This window comes from Chlorocebus sabaeus, chromosome 18 (assembly GCF_047675955.1).
Source record: "Chlorocebus sabaeus isolate Y175 chromosome 18, mChlSab1.0.hap1, whole genome shotgun sequence".
Classification (NCBI taxonomy): domain Eukaryota; kingdom Metazoa; phylum Chordata; class Mammalia; order Primates; family Cercopithecidae; genus Chlorocebus; species Chlorocebus sabaeus.
Genome location: NC_132921.1, coordinates 61,785,396 through 61,803,267, shown reverse-complemented (window position 1 = coordinate 61,803,267; position 17,872 = coordinate 61,785,396). Strand labels below are relative to the sequence as shown.

The 17,872-nt window shown below is 37.8% G+C and overlaps 1 protein-coding gene across 2 annotated transcripts in view; it reads right to left on the bottom strand.

Annotated features, from left to right (window-relative positions):
- Window positions 1-17,872, bottom strand: part of ROCK1 (Rho associated coiled-coil containing protein kinase 1) — a 154,635-nt gene that overhangs the window by 135,199 nt on the left and 1,564 nt on the right. The window lies entirely within an intron of this gene.

The following is a 17,872-nucleotide window of genomic DNA, read 5'->3' as shown; positions in this document are numbered from 1 at the left end:
AGATTGGGACCATTCTGGCTAACATGGTGAAATCCCATCTCTACTAAAAATACAAAAAAAAGAGCCTATGGTGGCGTGCGCCTGTAGTCCCCACTACTCAGGAGGCTGAGGCAGGAGAATTGCTTGAACCCGGGAGGTGGAGGCTGTAGTGAGCTGAGATCGTGCCACTGCATTCCAGCCTGGGTGACAGAACGAGACTCAATCTCCAAAAAAAAAAAAAAAATTAGTCTAGTCAAGGAGTGGGCACCTGACCTAAATGTTAACTAAATGAATCTTTTCCTCCAGAGCTCTATTATACTCAAGACCCAAAGATCTGAAGTCAATGGTCAAAGCTGAAGCTGTTAGATATAAAGTACCAGTGCTGTAGGCAGCCATATTTTCCACACGTGACTAAAACCAGTCTACAATCTGAGAGAACGATGCCAACATAAAGAAAAACATAAGAGAACACAGAGAATGAGCCTTGCTTATATTTAAGCCCAAGTTCTGGTTTTTATTGAAGTTCAACTGAATCTTTACCTTTAATGAGACTAAGTTTTCCCGAATCCAAAATTCTTTTTTAAACAATCAACAAAGTGAAGAGGCAACCCAAAGAACGGGAGAAAATATGTGCAAACAAGGGATTAATAATCAGAATATATAAGGAGCTCAAACAACTCAGGAGGAAAAAAGTCTAATAATCCAATTTTTAAAAGGGCAAAGAATCTGAATGGACATTTCTTTGCCAAAGAAGACATACATCATGCCCATAATCCCAGCACTTTGGGAGGAGGATCACTTGAGCTTAGGAGTCTGAGACCAGCCTGGGCAACATGGCAAAACCCTGTCTCTACAGAAAAAAAAAAAAAATACAAACATTAGCCGGGCATGGTGGCATGCACCTGTAGTCGCAGCTACTCAAGAGGCTGAGGTGAGATAATCATTTAAGCCAAGGAGGTCAGGGCTGCAGTAAGCATGACCGCACCACTGCACTCCAGCCTGGGCAACAAAATAAGAGCCTGTCTCAAAAAAAAAAAAAAAAAAAAAAAAAAAAAAAAAAAAAAATGGTCGGGCGCGGTGGCTCATGCCTGTAATCCCAGCACTTTGGGAGGCCAAGGCGGGCGGATCACCTGAGTTCAGGAGTTCAAAACCAGCCTGACCAACATGAAGAAACCCCATCTCTACTAAAAATACAAAAAAAATTAGCCAGGAGTGGTGGCACATGGCTGTAATCCCAGCTACTCAGGAAGCTGAAGCAGGAGAATCGCTTGAACCTGGGAGGTGGAGGTTGCAGTGAGTTGAGATTGTCCCCATTGCACTCCAGCCTGGTCAACAAGAGCGAAACTCTGTCTCAAAAAAAAAAAAAAAAGACACACAAATGGCAAACAAGTACATGAAAAGGTACTCAGCACCACTGATCATCAGAGAAATGCAAATCAAAACTACAATGTGATATAATTTCACCCCAGTTAAAATGGCTTTTATCCAAAAGAGGCAATAATGAATGCAAGCCAGGATGTGGAGAAAGGGGAACTCTCCTACAATGTTAATGGGAATGTAAAGTAGTACAACCACTATGGAGAACAGTATGGCGGTTCTTCAAAAAACTAATCGAACTACCCATAGGATCCAGAAATCCCACTTCTAGGTACATACTCAAAAGAAATCAGTATAGCAAAGAGATATCTGCACTCCCATGTTTATCACATCACTATTCACAACACCCAAGATATGGAAGCAACCTAAGTGTCCATGAGGAGATGCACAAAGAAAACGTGGTACATACACACAATGGGATATTATTCGACCATAAAAAAGAATAAAATCCTATCATTTGCACAACAGAGATAGAACTTAAGGTCATTATGTTAAGTGAAATAATCCAGACACAGAAAGATAAATCTCGCATGTTCCCATTCATTTGTGGGATCTAAAACTCAAAACAACTAAACTAATGGAGACAGAGATAGGAAGGGCAGTAGGGGAGAAAGGGACGGGGGGAGAGTTAATGGGTACAAAAAAAAAAATCTAGCTAGAAAAAAATGAATAAGATCTAGTATTTGATAGCACAACAGGCTAACTACAGTCAATATTTTTAAATAACTAATGGAGAATAATCGGATTGTAACACAAAGGATAAATGCTTGAGAGGATGGATATTCCATTTTCCATGATGTGAGTACACACAGCATGCCTGTATCAAAACATCTCATATACCCAATAAATATATACACCTACTATGTACCCACAAAAATTAAAAATTAAAAAAATAAACTAAGAGTATAATCAAAACATTCTTAACACAAAGAAATGGTAAGTGTTGGCTGGGCGCAGTGGCTCACTCCTGTAATCCCAGCACTTTGGGAGGCTGAGGTGGGCGGATCATGAGGTCAGGAGATAGAGACCATCCTGGCTAACACAGTGAAACCCCATCTTTACTAAAAATACAAAAAAATTAGCCAGGCATGGTGGCGGGCGCCTGTAGTCCCAGCTACTAGGGAGGCTGAGGCAGGAGAATGGCATGAACTCGGGAGGCGGAGCTTGCAGTGAGCCAAGATCGCGCCACTGCACTCCGGCCTGGGCGACAGAGCGAGACTCCATCTCAAAAAATAAATAAATAAATAAAAGAAATGGCAAGTGTAGTAGGTGATGGATGCTCCATTTACCCTGATGTGACTATTATACACTGGATGCCTGTATCAAAACATCACATGTACCCCATAAATACATACATCTACTATGTTCCCATAAAAGTGTAAAATAAAGCATTTTTAAAATTATTTTTTGTCTACAAATATTCTTTTTTTTGAGACACAGTCTCACTCTGTCACACAGGCTGGAGTGTAGCGGCACAATCTTGGCTCACTGCAACCTCTGCCCCCGGGGTTCAAGCAATTCTCCTGCCTCAGCCTCCCAAAGTGGTGGCTGGGACTACAGGCGCCCGCCACCACGCCCAGCTAACTTTTGTTTTTTTAGTAGAGACGAGGTTTCACCATGTTGGCCAGGCTGGTCTTGAACTCCTGACCTCAGGTGATCTGCCTGCCTCAGCCTCCCAAAGTGCTGGGATTACAGGTGTGAGCCACCATGCACAGCCTGTCTACAAATATTTATGTTGGGTTCTATCACTTACAACTGAAAGAGTCCTAAATAATTCAGAGAAAGAAAGCGAAAGAACAAGGGAATGGAAATAGGGGAGATAATCATTCACAACAATTAACGAGCATTATTGAACACTGATGTCTAGAATTGTTGCGCTTAGCCCACAAGGAATTCTCATTAGGTAAGTTTAACAAACAAGATAGCCCTATACCACATAGATATGATCAACTAATTCAGAGAAAGAACAGGAAAAAAACAAGGGAACGGGGAAAGGGGAGATAATCATTCACAACAATCAAGTACTACTGAACACTGCTGTCTAGAATTACTGTGCTTAGCCCTCAAGGAATTCTCATTAGGTAAGATTAACAAACAAAATAGCCCTATACAAGACAGCTATGATCAATTTCTAAATTTCATGAGACTACAAGAGTTCAAAAAAGAAAACAGTTTAACACAGCTGTGATTTATGTCAGACTACAAAGATGAGAAAATTGTGTGAGGAGGACATGGGGGAAAGGTAGGTCCCGGAAATATGATAGCAAAAGTAGGAAAGAGTAGGTGAGACACTACAGAAAGCAAGAAAATCCAGCGGAGCACAGTCTATTTTGGGAAATGCTGGGAATAAAGACTAAGTAAACAGGTACACTGAGACCACATGACAAAAAGCACTAAAGTTAAGAAAAAGATGTAGTATAGATTATATTGGGAAGCTGCTAGGCTGTCCCACAAATCCAAGAATGTGGGGTTGAAAATTTGGATTTGGGTTACTCACAGCAGTAACAAAAAGATCAGATCAGATTCAGGGAACATTTCAAATAAAGTATCCCACTCTATTTTACCCCCAAGTAGTACTTTTGCCTATAGTGGAACCTTCATCAAGCCTATACTATAAAAGTAAACCGAGGAAAAGAATTAACTACTAATACTTGTATGTAACTATGGCACCACCTATCAATTATTTCATTTAATCCTCCTAATTAAAACCTACGATGTATTATCATGATTCTCATTTTGCAGATTAAAACATATTCAGACTCAAAAAAGTTAGGTAACTTGTCCAAGATTACACAACTACATAAAAACCTGGCTTGCAGAGCTGGGAGGTAGATTATAATCCACTTAGATCAAAAGTAGTTTTTCCCAAGGACAAATCATAAGGATATATAATGACAATGATGATTAAAAACAGCTAACATCTACTAAATGTTGGGAACTCTGCAAAGCACTTACATGCATTATCACGTTTAATATTCTTAAGAGTTCTAGGAGGGTCTATGATTAATCTTATTTGAAGGTGATGTGTTTGAGTTCCTCTTAAGAACTTTACCCAGAGTCACAGGGCTAACAAGTGGCTAACCTGGGTGGGAGTCAAAAATCCCAGTATGACTCCAGAATTCATGCTCTTAACTACTATGTCACACTGCCTCCCTAACTAAGAGCCTATCAGAAATGATCAGAAGAAATAGAATCAGAATGAGATGAGGAAATACTTTTAGATGATAAAAATCAGAGAAACATTTTATTTTTCTTTCTGTTACGAAAAAAAAATTCAAGCAATCATTTAAAGAACAAATAGAAGGGCCAAGTACGGTAGTTCACTCCTGTTATCCCAGCACTTTGGGAGGCTGAGGTGAGCAGATCACTGAGGTCAGGAGTTCGATACCAGACTGGCCAACACAGTGAAACCCCGTCTCTACTAAAAATACAAAAATTAGCCAGGCGTGGTGGCACACACCTGTAATCCCAGCTACTCGGGATGCTGAGACAGGAGAATCGCTTGAACCTGGGAGGCGGTGTTTGCAGTGAGCCGAGAACAGGCCACACTGTACTCCAGTCTGGGTGACAGAGCAAGACTCTGCCTCAAAAAATAAAAATAAAAATAAAAATAAAAATAAAAGGAAGAACAAATAGAAGCATATATCTCTAACTTCTTGAAGAGGTTGAGAATTTAAATAAACTCTTATTTAAAGACAAATTAACTTGGAGATGGTTTTGATGAGTGAATTTTGCATTATACTCTTAAATAAAACCAAGGTTCAGAAAGAGGATATTATCCATCTAACGCAACACAATTTTTCAGTTTACAGAATAAAGAGTAGAATTCAGGGCTTTAGATTCCTAGTTCAGTTTTTCCTTCACTATACATAATGAACGATATATATACCAGGCCTATATTCTTAGAAATTGGTGTATATATTAACTATCTACAAGGTTGACAGATACCTGACAAGGCAGTTCTGCTGGTGTCATGTAATCCTTACAACAGTATAAGGTAGGCATCATCATCCCATTTCAGAGATGGGATAAATGGATATCACTGTGCTTTAGTAAACTGTCCAAGGACCAAGGGCTAGTAAACAACAAAGCCAGGGTTGGAAGCTAGTTATCCCTAAAAAAAAACACCCATGCGCTTCAATATGACGGTATACGTGCATGGGAAGGCAGGGGTGGAGATGGCCCTACTGGACATTTTAAAAACTGAAGAGATATTAGAAAGCTTTTATAATTGACACAGTGTGGTACTAGCACATGAAAAAGCAACAGAGACCAACGGAACAGAAGGTTTAGAAATAATCCCAAGTACACATGGAAATTTAATATATGAAGAAAGTGGCAATGCCGACCAATAAACACACGCATTTTAAAATAAATGCTGTGGAGATAACCAGATAGCCATTTATTGAATAAAGATAAAATTGGATGTATCTCAAAATTTACCACACATGATAAATTCCAAATAAATGTCAAAGTAAAAACGGAAAAAAACATAAGTATCAGAGAAAATATGGATGAATTCCTTTATAATCTGGACATAAGGGAAACCTTTCTAACTATGATTCAAAATTTTGAAGCAAAAAAAGATTGATAATTTGGAGACATTTAAAAATTGTGCAGCAAAGTAACAAAATGCAGAAGCAAAGTCTAAAACATGAAAAATTGAAAAAAAAAAAAATCTGCATTTTACCACAGAAAAAGGGCTAAGCTCCCTAATATATAAAGAGCTTCTAAAAACTGAGAAGAAAATTTAAAATGAACGAAAAATATGGACGGGCAGATCACAGAAGGAATTCAAATGGCTCTTAAAACATGAAAAGATGTTCAACCTTACTCATGAGAAGAACAGAAATTAAAATTTACATCAGAATAGAAAAAATAGAAAATAAAATTAAAATTATACTGAGATACCACTTGTCACCTATTAAACGGACAAAAATTCAAAAGTCTTACAACATATTGTTGGTGAAAACAACAGACAATCTCATGTATTACTAGTGGAAATGTAAAATAGCACAACTCTTAGGAGAGGGAGAATATTTTAACAGTGAGCAAAATTATATATGCACATGTCTTCGACCCAGCAATCTCACTTCCAGGAATCTACTCCAAAGACACACTGCTACAAATATAAAAGGACTTATGAGCAAAGTTACTAATAGCATAAACAACTCAGATGTCCATCCATGAGAGACTGAATAAACAATGCTAACACCCACAAAATGGAACAGGATGTAGCTGTAAAAAGGAATGAGGAAAATCACACCCCAATATGTAGCATGCTACTTTTTGTGTAAAAAAGTGATTAAAAAAAAGAATATAAACATATCTATGTATATATCTATGTATATCTGTATATGGATATATATTTGCTTATATTTATAAGAATAAACACTGAAATGTCAAATCAAAAGAAAGAGTAAAGGGAAAAGAACAGGGTAGAGAGACGTGGATCAAAGTAAGAATATTCTGAATATATCCTGTATAGTTTTAACTTTCAAACCACGTAAATGGGCCTGGCACAGTAGCTCACACCTTTAATCCCAACACTTCGGGAGGCTGAGCGTTTGATCTTGGCCTAGGCAACACCACAAGATCCCATCTCTACAAAACATTTTTAAAATTAGCCAGGCGTGGTAGCACGTGCCTATAGTCCCAGCTGCTCAGGAGACTGAAGCGAGAGAATCGCTTGAGCCCAGGAGGAAGAGGCTGCAGTGAACCGTGATCATGCCACTGCACTCCAGCCTGGGCGACAGAGCAAGACCCTGTCTCAAAAAACAAGCCAGGCCTGTTTTCATGGTGGCTCATGCCTGTAATCCCAACACTTTGGGAGGCTGAGGCAGGCAGATCATGTGAGCTCAGGAGTTCAAGACCAGCCTGGCCAACATGGCAAAACTCTGCCTCTACTAAAAGTACAAAAATTAGCCGGGCATGGTGGCACATGCCTGTAGTCCCAGCTACTCGGGAGACTGAGTCAGAAGAATTGCTGGAAACTGCAGGGGTGGAGGTTGCAGCGAGCCGAGATGGTGCCACCGTACTCCAGCCTGGGCGACACAGGAAGACCGTCTCAAAACAAAAACAAAAACAAAAAAACCCAAACCAACCAAAAAGCATGTAAATGTTTCACATACACACACAAAAAAATTAAATCAAAAAGGAAAGAAAGCACTTTTTAAGTATGGAGGGGGGAAAAACCTAAAATGAAAGAGTCTAACTGATATGAAGTTGGTGAAATAATCAGTATAAAGCATTTTTTCTTCTTTTCAAAAATAAAACATCACAGCTCTATTCACTGAACAAGGACAAGAAACAATTTCAATCAGTAGTAAAGAGTAGCATTCCCCACCAAAAGGAAAGAGTTTCCTGGAGGAATGGCTGATTTCCAAGTCTGAGGCAAGAAATGTACAAGATGAGCCTGAGTACCTTATTGCAGCAAAAAAAAAACAAGGATGCTCTATCAAAGATAATTAGAGTCATATACAAATAACACGAGAATCAACCTGAAGAAGCCCCCATTAGCCAAAGACAGAACAAGCTGAGTATCAGCGAGGATGACATAAATTCACTGAAACACACCAAAAGTATTTTTAAATGTGTTTATAATGATGCCAAAAATAAAAAACAAAACAAAAAAGACAGAGAGAGAAATAAATAAATAAATGTTGGTTATGTCTTGTTTGTGACTCACATGGATCATATCAACAGGCTCTTATGCATATTAGCTTTTCAGGTAATGGGAGACCTCAGAAGGAGACTGTATGTAGGGAGAGAGGAGAATAAGGGTAGGGGATATATTCCTCTGCCTCCCTTAATACCTGATGAACAAGCTCCTCTTTACTTGAAACCACACTGCCTGTCAGAGAGCCCTCTTCCATAGAGCTGCCCTCCTCAGCAGTTCTCCTCTTCCCTTGTTCCTGCTGGCCTAGAGGCGATCGCAACTCCCTTCCTCACTGTGGCCAGTCACAGAGCACTGCACTGTCCCTACTGGCTTCCTTAAATACTATCTACACCTTTGTAAACAGTCCTTTACTTAAACTTCCCTCAAATTACCCAGTTCGTGGCATATCTACCATAATATGTCTCCAAAGTACCTTGCTATAAAAAGTGCCAATTAAGGAAAAGATTGAAGCATTCATCCTGTATTTCATGAATTGTATTTCATGGTAAACATACAGCCCTAGTTGATATTAATATGTAAAAGTTCTACTTTTAACAGAAGAATTACAGTTAATAAATGTAAAAGGAATAACAGAATTAGAAAATCATTATTTTGCTATTCCCTAATGAAATAACAGGGATTCAGCTAAAGATCATGAATGAATGGAACCATTAGATGAAAGGTTAATGAAGGATTCTTACAGGAAGTTACCACAGACTGATGCCACCTGAACAGAATGATCAACCTTAGCATCACTACAGGCCAGCCAGACATTATGCACCTCCGTGTGAGGCAAAGAAAATACAATCTATTAAGTACTGCTGACTAGAAATCTGAAATAAGTAAGCTTTTAGATCTACCTACTATAGGAAATACGGAAAATACAGGAAGAAGTTAAATTATATCATCAGGAAAGTAAAAAGAAAAATCCAGAATGTAAAACAAGGTCCTGTATAGTACCCCTGACCTAGTTCCTTCAACATGCAGGGGGAGGGGAATTGGAGAAGTTGGGGGAATGAGATTTCTCTATATTAAGAAGAGACTTAAAAGACTCTTAAAGGACCTAACCAAAGAAAAGCAACATTTGGACTTTGGATCCCGATTCTAATAAGGCAACTGTAAAATAGACACTGTTTTAGACAATCAGAGAAATCTGAATATAAACTGGGAATTAATGATACCAAAGCACTTTTAATTTTGCTAGGCATGATAATGGCCATTATGATTATGTAAGAAAATGTCTTTTTTTTTTCAAAGATGCTTATTGAAGTATGTAAGGATGAAATGACAATATATGGAATTTAAAATATTTTGGTAAGAAAAAGGGTGATTAATGAAATCAAATGTGATGACATTTTGAAAACTGCAAAATCTGAGTAACAGGAGTTCACCATCCTATTTTCCCTACTTCTGTGTACGTTTGAAATTTTTCATTATAAAATTACCAAACAGAATGAAAATTCACACTTTCCACTGTAACTACAGTTTTCAAACTTGAGTGTGTCTAAGAATTCACATCTCATGCAAATCCTAAAAAAATTATAAAAAAATGCAAATCCTAAAAAATCATCCCAAAAAATTGTGATTTTGTCTAGGCAAGATCCCAGGTTCCATTTTTAACAAGTGCCTCAAGTGAATCTGATAGACAATCTACAGCCTCATATCTGAAAACTATACACTTAATGGCTTTACTACAAGTAAACCAAACCTTAAAGGAAAGTCATGATCACATCTCTTACCTGCCCTTCACCTTACCCCACACCTATCTTAGTGTGATAGACATTTAATTAATCCTTTTCCTGACACTATAAATTCCAAGAAAGTGGGGCATGTTTGTTTTTATTCACCATGGTGTTCCATTGCATAGCAGAATTCCTAGCACACAGTATACACCAAATAAACATCTGTCAAATGAATGAATGAATGAATAACAGAAAAGAGAAAAAGGAAAGTTAATTGCAGTGCACTGTTTCAAAATTAGTTTGAGGGATGGGTGCTGTGGCTCACGCCTGTAATCCTAGCACTTTGGGCGGCTGAGGCCAATGGCTCGCTTGAGACCAGCCTGGGCAACATGGCAAAACCCCATCTCGACCAAAAACAATAAAAAATTAGCCAGGCATGGTGACACATGCCTGTAGTCCCAGTTACTCAAGAGGCTGAGGCAGAAGGATGGCTTGAGCTCAGGAGGTGGAGGCTGCGGTGAGCTGAGATAGTGCCACCGCACTTTAGCCTGGGTGACAGGGCCAGACTCTGTCTCAAAAAAAAAAAAAAAAAGTAGTTCAAGACAACAATCTGAGAAAATTTTCAATTTCTTGCCAAAAATCTGGTATCAGAAGTAAGGATCAATTAAGAGGGTACAGGTTGGCTTACCCTTAAAAATATAACACAAGTATAAGATAACCTCTCGCCTCCCTGAGATATCAGACTTTGGACGTTAATTTGAACATCTACCTTCCTATTGTTTAGGAACTGTAATAAAAATATACTCTATATTTCATAATCCCAAACAGAGAGGGCAAGTATACTAGAGAAGAAAACTGTATCTTTACATCTTAATAGATAAACAAATGAAAAATTATACTTCCTCTGTTCAAAAAGTACAAACCTCTACAGTTATGAACATAAGTCACAAATTCAAAAACTAATGCCAAATATAACAATTGAAATTAATTTAGGAACTAGTTCCAAAAACAGCACTTACTAAAGATGGCTGACAATCTTACATTTCTACCCCAACATCATTTAACTGTTTAAGTTTTATTTCTTAAATAATAAATCAATGACAATTTTTTGAAGTTTTAATTGAAGTGTAATAAACAAAGTCTCATAGAATTTTTATTTTATTTATTTATTTATTTATTTATTTGAGACAGTCTCACTTTGACAACCAGGCTAGAGTACAGTGGCACCAACATGGCTCATTGTAGCCTCAACCTCCTGGGCTCAAGCAACCTTGCTACCTAAATCTCCCAAGTAGCTGAGACTACAGGTGGAAGCCACAACACCTAGGTAATATTTTTATTTTTTTTGTAGAGCCGAGGTCTCTCTATGTCGCCCAGGCCGGTCTCAAATTCCTGGGCTCAAGGGATACCTGCACCTTGGCCTCCAAAAGTGCTAGGATTACAGGCGTGAGCCACTGTGCCAGGCCCATCATAGAATTTTCAGAGATACAACGAACATCAGCAATTATCTGGTCCAACACTTTGTTCTACAAATAGGGAAACTGAATGTTAGATAAGAAAAATTATGTACTTCGTCACACAGAGAGTTAACAGTAAAACAAGACTATGCTCTGAATTTTCAGTCCAGTGTTATTTTCACAACACCACACTAATGGCATATTTTTAAGAATAAATACTTTCCATTGTGAATTGCAGTACTATCTGTTCATCTTCTTGAACACATGTGTGTTGCATCCAACAGCTATACTGTGGACTTAAACTAAATGGATATGCCCCCTTTTTAGTGGGGATGAGAATGGAGAAGTAGAGCTATTGGATTATCTTCAGCAGTAGAACTCTATATGTAATATTTCCTGGTAAGTGGGTTTTTCTATCAATTATCATAATAGAATCTGCAGTTTTCACCATATATCCATAACACCAAAACTTACAATCATGAAGTAAAACTAGTGTAAAGTTACGCAAAGTCTAATCTAAAACTGAGAATTTACTCTTTGTTCAATATAAATTTTTTTTTTTTTTTTTTTTTTTTTTTTTTGAGACGGAGTCTTGCTCTGTCGCCCAGGCTGGAGTGCAGTGGCCGGATCTCAGCTCACTGCAAGCTCCGCCTCCCGGGTTTACGCCATTCTCCTGCCTCAGCCTCCCGAGTAGCTGGGACTACAGGCGCCCGCCATCTCGCCCGGCTAGTTTTTTTGTATTTTTTAGTAGAGACGGGGTTTTACCGTGTTAGCCAGGATGGTCTCGATCTCCTGACCTCGTGATCCGCCCGTCTCGGCCTCCCAAAGTGCTGGGATTACAGGCTTGAGCCACCGCGCCCGGCCAATATAAAATTTTACATGTAGTTCCTTCTTCTGGATTAAAAACATTTCTGACTCAAAAGATTAATGAATTAACCAATTCATATCTCAGCAGTTACTCTGAGCCACCTCTCTACACACCCACAGGGTGGCTGTAGTGCAAGAGGGCCTATTTACAGAACACATACTGAAAGTATAAAAGATACATACAGAAAGAGAACAAGATAACAACTCAATCTCCATAAATTAGTTCCCAATTGCCTTTTATATCCAACTAAACCCTTGGCACAAAGTAGATACCACGTTATAAATCATGACTAAACAAATAAACAGTCTGTAAAAGATCCTCCCCATTTATTCAATCTATCTATTAATAAATGTCTCAATTTTCAGTTACAATTGGCTTAGACGTCAATAATGCACAGCTAGATTATGAATTTATGAGCAGTCTGAGGTGCTAGATAAATTACTCTGCACTTAGAGAAGACAATAAATATCAACTTCTAGACTGAGCGCACTGACTAGTATCTAACAGAAATACTATAAATATGACATATTACAATTGCTTACTAAATACCAAATGCTGTGATAGTTGTTTTGACTGTATTATTCAATTCTTACAACAATCTAGTACTTTTATCCCCTCTTATTTTTCTGAAGATGAAATAGCATTGGCAGGTTAAAATAACCCCATAAAATATTTCAGCAAATACATGGCACAGCCTAGATTTCAATCCAAGTTTAGGCCCTATACAAAGATTTGCTGAATGAATAAAAATGAATTAGGAGAGTAACTTGTTTTTTTTTTAAAGAAGTTCCTTCAACATACTAACATCTAAAAAAGTCTGGTCCAAACTAACCAGATATGCAATTGATACTAATAACACCTATTAACACACAAATTAGGAACACTGGCAGAGATACAACTTTGAGGCTCAAAGATTTAATGACCTCAGGTCTTTTCATTCCAAGAGTAATATATCCCCAAAACTGATCAGTTCAACTGGCAAGGCATACCGGGAATTAGACAGCAATAATCTAGATTCTAAAATGCTACCCAAAATCTGCTGTAATAACCCAATGTGTGGACTAACACTGTCAAAAAAGTTCACAACAAAAATTCCAGTTTAGTGACAGGGACAATAGTTGACTTAATGACAAAACAGGTAAGTTTATGGGAGGAAGCCTATTTTGGAATATGAGGGATTTGAGACTAACATGACATCCAAGTAGAGATGCTTACAAGGTAGTCAGATATTTAGGGTTTGAAACAAAAGACTAAAAATAAAGATTTGGGTATCATGTGCATAGAGATAATAGTAATTGAAGCTGTAAGAATGGATGAATTCTCCAAGAGAGTGAAGACAAAGGTAAGTAGTATAGGCCAAAGATTGAGGCAAAGAAAAAAAGAATGAAAAGATGGGAAAGCACTAGGTCAAGAGAGCCCAGGAAGATAATTTAAAGGAAGAAAAACTCAAATACTAACACCAGAAATTTCATTTACGTTTATCTTCCACATTCTGAACAACTCCCTAATGACAAATAGTAGTGACAAACATGTACAAAAGGAATGGCACAGTGTTAGAACTCAACATGCACTGTTCGACTAATATTGGTTCCCTTCCATCTCCTCCACTCACCTGTTGCTACACCTCCACCAGCCAGAAGAAAAGTGGAAAGTTCATGTTCTTAACTGGCATCGTGAAGCAGTGTGCTAATAAATAATGCTACAAGGAAGATAGCTGTATTTTCATGAAAAGTATGTCAAACTTCAAAACAAATATATCCATAACCCTCCCAACCACTTTTGTTTTTCCTTTTTTTTTAAGACAGGTTCTCACTGTGTTGCCCAGGCTGGAATGCAGTGGCACAATCTCGGCTCATTGCAACCTCCCCATCCTGGGCTCAAGCAGTTCTCTGGCCTCAGCCTTTCAGAAGCTGGGACCAGAGGCGCATGCCATTACGCCTGGCTAATTTTTTGCATTTTTGGTAGAAACGGGGTTTCATCATGTTGCTCAAGCTGCTCTCGAACTCCTGGGCTCAAGCTATTCGCCTGCCTTGGCCTCCCGAAGTGCTGGGATTACAGGCATGAGCCACTGTACCCGGCCTTGTTTTTCCTTTTTAATTTACAAATCATAAGCATCTTTTCCTCTGCAAAGATTAAACAGACTTAACTAAACTCTATCCCTTACTCTGTTTTCAAGGGTACTCAAAATCACTGAGAAATTATTACAGGCCCTAGACAAAATAATTAGAAGATAAGGAAGTCAGAAAAAGGGAGATAGCTCCCGATAATCCTTATAAACTGTAACATGGACAGTAAGAAAGACAACCATTAGGACACTGGAAAGAATATGACTTACAGAAAAGCAAAGTTGACTAATTTGAATGCTTTAGGAAACAAGTGAATGGTTATCATAATATATCTTAATATTTGCAGACTATTTTAGCATTTATATATAATATGAAGACTGAACTTACTTAGTTCTTGAAAAAAATTACAGGTGTTCCAGAAAAGGTTGGATACCCACTTATCACAGTTCTTCCAGCTACATTATTCTAAACTACTGCAGGTTGAGTATCCCTTGTTTAAAATGCTTGGGACTAGAAGTGTTTCAGACTGCATACTTTTTCAGATTTTAAAATATTTGCATATACTAAGATACCATGGGGATGGGGACAAGTCTAAATAAGAAATTCATTTACGTTTCATACATACCTTACACAAACAACCTGAAGGTCATTTTATGCAATATTTTAATAATTTTGTGCATGAAACAAAGTTTTGACTGCAACCCATTGCACAAGGTCAGGTGTGGAATTTTCCACTTGCGGCATCATGTCAGTACTCAAAAAGTTTCAGATTTTGAGCACTTCGAATTTCAAATTTCAGATTACAGATACTATTCATCATTAGTGTCTCAACAAAAAAGCTGTTTAGTGGGTAAGGTAGTTAAAAGGACATACATCAGCAAACTTCTGAAACCAAAAGATTTGGAAGTTTCCATTTCTAAGCATGAATCTAGTAAAGGAGGTAGAGAAGAAACAATTTGAAAACCTTATTTTTGGGATTACAAAAAAACACCCTAGAACTAAATTGCCTGTGGCACATAATACACACTAATAAGTATCAGTTAAACAAATCAGCAAAAGTCAAAATAATAGAGAAAGGCAACCAATGTAAAAGGAGTTTTGCTCCTATAATATATGAGAAGTCCAAAGTCCAGATAAGGGAGAACAAGAACAAACTCACTGAAAAAGTTGAAGTCACCTGATAGGTCACTCTGAATGACAGAATGAATGAATGAATGAATGCTCAATGTTAAACATAAGACATCATGCAAAGAAAATTCATGCTACATACTACAAAACCGGAAAAAAGGACTTTTTGTCTCCAAAGGAAATTCAGTCTTGGGCCAGGCACGGTGGCTCACACCTGTAATCCCAGCACTCTGGGAGGCCGAGGCGGGCGGATTACCTGGGGTCAGGAGTACAAGACTAGCCTGGCCAACATGAAACCCCATCTCTACTAAAAATATGGAAATTAGCCTGTAATCTCAACTACTCACGGGGACTAAGGCAGGAGAATCACCTGAACCTGGGAGGCGGAGGTTGCAGTGAGCCAAGATCGCACCACTGCACTCCAGCCTGGGCAACAGAGTGAGATTCCATCTCAGAAAAAAAAAAGGAAAATTCAGTCTTTACCAAGTTCAGATTGACAGGCTAATAAAATTTCAGTAACAGCTATCAATAAACAGCTGTGGAACTAAACATTAAAAGGGGACAAGGTTATAAGATTTCAAGGGGAAAAAAACAACCAAATGTGTCTGTTGACTATTCTTTTTCAAAATGTTGCTTTAGAAGTGTTGGCCTCCATGATACCTGGCTGTCCTAACTCTAGAGGCCTTGATTGCTTACTTCCTCCACTCTTCCTCCTTGTTCAACCTTCATCTTTCACCCTGTTTTCCCTCTACTGTTTCTCCCTTTATCATATCAACTTGCACCTTTGTGCAAATGACTTCCAAATCATTATCTGTAATTATGAGCTCAGTTCTGTATCTCTAACAGTCTACAGGTCATTTCCTCATGATTGTTCCACTATCCCCTCAAACACAACAAAACTAAAATTGAATTTATCTGTAGGCCTTCAAAGCCAAGCAATTTCCAAACCTGACTTTGCTATTTTTACCATTCTCCCTATAATCCAGGCTCAACTTTTTCAGGGTCATCTGACACTGCCTCTCTCTTTGGTTCCCCTTCTTTTCCCCAAGCCTGCCAATAAAGTTCCATTAATTCTTCTTTTCTCATTCTCATGCCCCAATTTTGGGCTTCAATCATTTCTGGACTATTACAATAATAATTTTTTAAAACCATCCAATCTCACCATCTCTCCAGTCTTTTCCCATGCTAACCCATCTTCCACACACTAGATTCATCTTCTTCATTCATCCTAGCACGGTCTTATTTATAAATATTTAACAGCCACAACATTGTAAAGGCAGTTCAAAATCCTTAGCCTACCAATCAAATCCTCCACAATCTAACCCTAATCCTTCCTTCCAACCTTATCTTCCTTGTTTCCCCAAACCTGTCATAGCCAGTCATGTCTCTATCCTCTATTCACGTTATCCTCCACTCCTCCTGAGTACCCTCTATCTAAATCCTATCCATCCATCATGAAACATACTTTGGCTCTCTCAATTCACAGTGACTTCTTCCTCTCAATTTCCAAGATCATACATTATCTAAACAATCATCTGGAATTTATCACGTTTCTCAATCTGTGAAGTGTTTGGCTTTGTTTCTGTGCATATATGTGAGATAAGGTTTTGTCTTCCATTAAATAGATTGGACTCTCAGGGAAAGAGTCCATGACTTATATTTCCTTGTATCCTCCATATCTAAATAAAGGTCCCCACCAAATGAAGCTATAGCAAGAGGCTAGAAGATGATTAAAATAAAAAAAGAAAGCTACAAAACCCTCCCTATAACACCATCTCATGTAATAAGGAGATCGAAAAGCAAAATAAACTCAAAAATACATGAAAACTGGATAAATATTAAAAGATAAATCAGACTTCTTAGAAGTTATAGAAATCCTTACTAGACAGATATATTCTAATTCCTTCCACTCATCTCGTTTAATAAAATGTTTTAAAATCCATTGTGCATCAACCTTCTTTATATTTCTCAATATGAAGAGCATCCATAATGTGGTAAGACATTTCTAATAACCCACAATACTCTTATTTCCTGGTCAGGGATGCTTAGAATAATTCTGAAAGCTTTGGGAAGCTTCTTGTAAAGTCCATACACGTGGAAAAATATGCACGTTAATTTTAAACAATCTACATTAATTTTCCTTTGATTCAAGATGGGATTTTTGAATTGTATTATTTCTTTGAGTGGTATTATTTTGTTTCCTTAATCTTAATTCCCAAAATTGAGCATCTCTAACATTATTTCACCGAAGACTTTGTGAAATCCCGTCCATATACATACTCCCTGAAACCTTATTTTTAGAGATTTTGTGGTTTTGTTTGGACTAAAAGAGAAATATTACATAACCCTTAGTTGTTCAGAAACTCGTTTACAGAGGAAATGCATCAAACCTAAGAATTCCAATTATTTACAGAGAACTGTAGGTTATCAACCACTTAACTATTTTTAAAATGGGATTTTGGGTTTTCATGCCATAAAACCCTCTTTAGAATGTTTTAAAAGTGACAATGTTAAGTGCCACACCACCAAAAAGACAGTTACAATAACTGTATGGTCAGTACTTTTGTAACCAATAATATAATAAGTTAACATTGTAACGGCCTAAAACCAATTATCTTGGGTTTTTACAATAGTTTAGCCAAAAGTTCCTTCAAACT